We start from the raw sequence: 5,830 nt of genomic DNA, 5'->3' as shown, positions 1-5,830 counted from the left end.
ATCTGAATTGGAGGAAGACTCATTAACAACCTACGTTATGCAGATGACACAACTTTGCTTACTGAAAGTGAGGATGACTTGAGGCATGACTTGATGAAGATTGAAGACTACACAGTCTGCAGTACAGATTACACCTCAATATAAAGAAAACAAAAGTCCTCACAATGGGACCAATAAGCAACATCATGATAAATGGAGAAAAGATTGAGGGTCTCTTGGGCTCCCCCTGAGGCCTCTTGGCTCTGTCCTTGCCTCACCCCTGTCATCCACTTTGCCAGTCTCTGTCCAGATGCCTACAACTCCACCTCGGGCAGGACCAGCTTTGCTTGGGTAGCGGTCTGGTTCTGATCCCACACACTCATCCCCATCCATGGTTCCTGGACCACTGCCTGCAGACTCCCAACTCTCGGCCACCTCCAAAAGTCTTCCTGGTGTTTCTGGTTTTTGTCCCCTCTTGAATATAAACACATGAGGACAGCCTCTTGGCCCTGGCCAGTCCTCCCTCTCACGCCCGCCTCTGGCCTCTCTCACATGAGGCAGGAGTGGGAGCCAGGCCAGAGCTGGGGGCAGAGGGGGAGACAGGAGCCTCGGCACAGGCTGTCCCAGCTCCCCCCAGCAGGTACACTGACGGAGGAGGACGGGGCCGGGGCCATGTCCTTGGATGGAAGCTGGGACCTCTCTTCCAGCAGCCCCAGTGAGCAAAGATAGCACGGCCCAGTAAGGGCTTTTCCAGGCTTCTGACTGAGCATTCTACCCAGAGAGGATGCCATAAACCCAGGCTCAGGTTTCCTGTACCTTGGGGATCCTTGGGGCATGGGCTGCTCCAGCCAGCCCGGGGGAGAAATGTTCTAGGGTTCCCCACTCACGGCGAGGATTCACCGCGTGTGGCCTTAGATGGTAACATGGGTAAACTTTTTTAAAAAATACGTAAACAGTTATTTATCTTGAGGGGTATTAAAAAAAATTCCTGGGTGGTGCAAATGGTTTGTGCTGGGCTGCTGAGTGAATGGTTGGCCGTGTGGAGCTCTCCAGTGGCACTGTGGGAGGAAGGCCTGGCAGCCTGCTGCCGGAGCACAGCTCTACTCTGCAACTCGGGCTCGCCGTGCGTCGGCACCGACCCCACAGCAATGAGTGTGGTTAATACTAGAAAAAAATAACACAGCGACCCCCTGACTTTGAGGGTACTGTTTCCCTGGCCGGGTTCCTTTGTGTGAAAAAGCAGGGTGATTTCAAACGAACCATCACGAATGGGGCGAATGACTGTCTGGTAGAAAGAGCTTGTTTCAGGTCTGTGATCCTGCTGAGGTCTTGATTAGCTGAGTGTGACCTCGGGCAAATTCCTAACCTCTCTGAGCCTCAGTTTTTCCATCTCTGAAATGGAATCAATGCTACGTTTATTTTTTGTGTAGGTAAAAGGAGATGACCTTGGGATGATGTTAGCCTTGCCAGCCCTTGATAAATAGAAAATGATATTGTTGTTGTTGTTATATTTCATTTCGGCAGGCATCAGGGCCCTTCCTCGTAGCAAGCTGATGACAGCCCTGGACCTAGTCACGTAGTCCTTTGCCCTCAGGTTATTGTCATAGCTGCCAAGTCACCCCCGACTGACGGCAATCCTGTGCACACAGAACCATTCCCGTGACTGGTTGTGGGCAGGACCGCTGGGATCCATAGGGTTTCCACTGTCTGAGTTTTGGAAGTAGTTGTTGTTGTTGTTATGTGCCGTCGAGTCGGCCCCGACTCATAGCGACCCCTCCTTGGGTTTCCGAGGCAGTATCACTACGGAAGTAGGATTGCCCAACCTTCCTTCCGAGGAGTGGCTGGTGGGTTTGAACCGCCAGCCGTCTGGTTAGCAGGCAAGTGACTTAGCCACTATGCTACCAGAGCTCCAGTAGATCGCCAGGCTTTTCTTCCTAGTCTGTCTTAGTCTGGGAACTCTGCTGAAACCTGTTCAGCAGCCTAGCAACACGCAAGCCTCTGCTGAAAGATGCACAATGGCTGCTCATGAGGTGCATTGGCTGGGTATTGAACTCAGGGCTCACTCATGGGAGGCGAGAATTCTCCCACTGGGCCACCAATGCTCCACCCTTACCCTCAGCTCCAACCAAACTAAACCCACTGCCCTCGGGTCCGTCAGACCCCGTGTGTTACAGAGTAGAACTGCTCCATAGAGGTTTCCTTGGCTATAATTTTTACAGAAGCAGACAGCCAGGCCTTTTTTTCGTGGCAAGTGAGTTTGAACCACCAATCTTTAGATTAGCAGCTGAGTGTAAACTGTTTGTGCCACTCAAGGGCTTGTCTTATCCTCATAGAGCTAATTATTTGCAGAAGACAAACGATTAAACCCAGACGTGATAATCAAGAATGATAAAATGTTCCGAGCAGTGGGCTGGGAGGCACTGAGGGGGAACAGCTAACACTGTTCAGGGGGCCCTTGGGGGCATTTTCTGTAGGAAGCGTCTGAGCGGAGGGATGAGTAGGAATTGGCTGGGCAGAGAATGCAGGCAGGGGCATCCCAGGGCACACGAGAACAGTGTGTCCAGAAGGCTGCAGGCAGAGAGCTCGCGGTGCCCCTGAATGACTGGCAAAGGCTCCTGACGGCTGGAGGTGCACAGGGTGCGGGGGTGGGGGCGTGGGGCAGGCAGGCCAGCAGCCAAGTTCGGATCTAATCTCTCCATTTCCAACAGTGGGGTAAACCAAACTCACTGCTGTCGAGTTGGATCTGACTCATAGCGACCCCTCCTTGGATTTCTGAGGTGGTGTCATTATGGAAGTAGATTGTCCAACATTCCTTCTGAGGAGTGACTGGTGGGTTTGAACCACCAGCCTTCTGGTCAGCAGTCAAATGCCTTAGGCACTACGTCACTAACCCATTGCTGTCCAATTGGTTCCAACTCACAGTGAGTGACTCCATGTGTTACAGAACTGAGCTCCACAGGGCTTTCTGGGATATGTGCTTGACTATTAACTGAAAGATTGAAGGTTCGAATCCACCCAGAGGTGCCTTGGAAAAAAGGCCTGTCGATCTTCTTCCAAAAGATCACAGCCTTGGAGTAGTCCTACGCTGATTCCATGGGGTCACCATGAGTTGGAACTGATATCAACTAAGAACAATAATTGTTATGGAAGCAGATTGCCAGACCTTTCTTCCGCATTGAGTGAGTTTGAACTATCAACCTTTTGGTTAGTACTGGAGCACCATTTGCACCACCCAATCATGGGAGGGTGGGGGCTGTGCCTAAAAATACTATTCAAGTTGCAGAGTGGAGATTGTCTTGGACAGGGGTAAGGTGAAGGCTGATAGACCGGCAAGGACAGCATGGTAGTCTCCAGTAGGGCAGTAGCAGAAGAAGGGAGACATGTGGACAGACCCAAGGGCTTGGTGACTCTGGGAGAGGGAGGGGTGAAGACAATGCCTGGGTCTCTGGTTCTGGTGCCCAAGCATATGGTGACGTCAGGGATGCAGGGAGAGGGGCAGAACCCCACTGGTACTCCCAGGGCTCCCTTCTTCCCCAGAGCCCAGAGCTCCTGCATCACCAGCTCATCTACCCAGCTGCCTGCAGCCCCAGCTCCTATGTGGAGAAGTCCAGAGCCCTGGCAAGGCCAGGACTTAGCTTGAGTCCTTGTGCTCTCTGTTTCCCTCAGAACCTCCACGACACCTGGGCCAGTCCTCTTCCTGCTTGGGCCTCAGAGTCCTCTTCTATAAAATGACACACAGGCTCCTCAAAAAGCTAAACACAGAGATCCATGTTGCTGTTGTGGGCTGCCCTCAAGTTGGTCCAACTCATGATGACCCCGTGTGTTACAGAGTAGAACTACTCCTTAGGGCTTTCTTGGTTGTTATCTTCCTTTTACCATGCCATTGAGTGGATTTGAGCCACCAACTTTAGGGTGAGCAGCCAATTACAAACTGCTTGTATTACCCAACCCTAACCAAACCCATTGCCATTGAGTCAATTCCGCTCATAGTGACCCTACAGGACAGGGTAGAATTGCCTCATAGTGTTTCCAAGGCTATAAATCTTTATGAAAGTAGACTGCCTCATCTTTCTCCTGCAAAGCGGCTGGTGAGTTCAAAGTGCTAACCTTCTGATTAGCAGCCGGCTGCCTTAACCATTGCACCACCAGAGCTCCTTTGGCACTACCTAACCTTGATTCCACTCCTGGGTACATACTCAAAAGGCTTGAAAGCAGAGATTCAAATACTTGTACATCAGTGTCTATGCCACAATAACCCAAAGGTAGAAACGACCCATGTGTCCATCAACAGATGAATGGGTAAACAAAATATGCTCCATCCATACAGTGAAACACTACTCAGCTGTAAAGAGAACGAAGTCTTGATGCATGCCACAACATGGATGAACCTTGAAAGCATGATGCTGAGCAAAATAAGTCAGGCACAAAAGGACAAATCTTTTGTGATCCCACTTATACAAAATACCTGGAACAGGCAGATGCATAGTGAACAAAGAAGATTAGTGGCTACTAGGGGATGCAGGGAGAGGGGGAAAGGGAGTTATTGTTTTTAAAAATGGGGAAAAACAATTTTTGGGAAAACATCTAGGTTACATTTAGTATGGAATCTTCTTTCTGAAGGCATACTTCTATAGTCACTGGGCAAATGTATCATTAATTTGTGCTTATGTATCCCTATGGAGTATCTCAATGTATTTATTTTAAAAATGATACACAGAATGCCCTTATGATTTTGCCGTAATGGACCGTACTTCCTTAGTAGTGGATACTGTAGTGTGTCACACAGAGCCCCCTTCAAGGAACCACGTTTTGCTCCAGCTGCTGCAGGGCTTTCAGGGGATGGCCATCAGGTGTCAGTCAGCCCCTTCCTGGGTAGCCAATGCAGCGACTGATTGACTTGAGATGGCAAAGACTGGGGACTACTCTGAAGAGCTGCTCTAACTCCAGAATGTCCTATGTGGTTGACCAAGGCAATTGTCAACTTCTCCCTCTGCCCACCCTGCTTCTCTCCCCTGAACCCTGCCTGCTAAACTCCGTCTCAGAGTCTGCTTTCTGGGGCACCCAGTCTTAATACCTGGGTTTCCTTGTCTCCATCCCTAGTGGAGCTGGAGCTGAACTGTTTTCACAAGGCCCCTTCTCATCCCCTTACATCTCAGCACATCCCTCCTTGATGGAGGGGGCTCATCCGCCACCCCAGCAAGACCTTTCCCTGAAGCAAGCTGGAGGTCATCTTGAGAACTTCGTCCAAGACCTCAGCCCCAGCACCAGCCACAAGTCAGAGGATCTGACTTTAACCATGTCCCAACCCCATTTTGGGACCTCAGACTTTCAGGGTCTTGCCTTTGAGACTGGCGCCTGGGGACTGGCCTTACCCATGGGCTCTGGGTCAAGTCTTGGAGAAAGCACAACTAGTGTAAAAAGGTAAGGTTGTGGGCTGTGAAGTCAGACTGGGTTGAATTCTGGCTCCAACATTATGGGAATTTAGGCAAATCAGTCTACCTTTCTGTGCTGCCTTGGGTTTAATTAATCTTTTCTTTCCTTCCATCTTTCCTGCATCCTTACCTCCCTCTCTCCCTCCTTGCCTTTTCCGCCTCTTTCTTCCATCCCTTTCTCCTTTTCTTTCTTCCTCCATCCTCCCTTTTCATCCATTTACCTATGACCCACCATCCATCCATCCACCCATCCATTCATTTAGCCACTCACTCATTCACCTATGCACCCACCTACCCATCTACCATTTACCTATCCACCTGTCCATCCATCCATCCACCCACTCATCCATCTTTTCATCCACCATCCAGTCATCCTTCTATCCCCATCATTAGTGTTATTACCTTCCTTTATTCCTTTC

The 5,830-nt window shown here is 50.2% G+C and overlaps 1 protein-coding gene across 1 annotated transcript in view; it reads right to left on the bottom strand.

Moving 5' to 3' along the window:
* Positions 1 to 5,830, bottom strand: part of LOC103207999 (rho guanine nucleotide exchange factor 18-like) — a 44,874-nt gene that overhangs the window by 30,163 nt on the left and 8,881 nt on the right. The gene's annotated exons all lie outside the window — the stretch shown is intronic.

This window comes from Orycteropus afer, unplaced genomic scaffold, assembly GCF_000298275.1.
Source record: "Orycteropus afer afer isolate SDZICR_OR568_19922 unplaced genomic scaffold, OryAfe1.0 scaffold00405, whole genome shotgun sequence".
Lineage (NCBI taxonomy): Eukaryota > Metazoa > Chordata > Mammalia > Tubulidentata > Orycteropodidae > Orycteropus > Orycteropus afer.
This window is presented reverse-complemented; position numbering and strand designations above follow the sequence as displayed.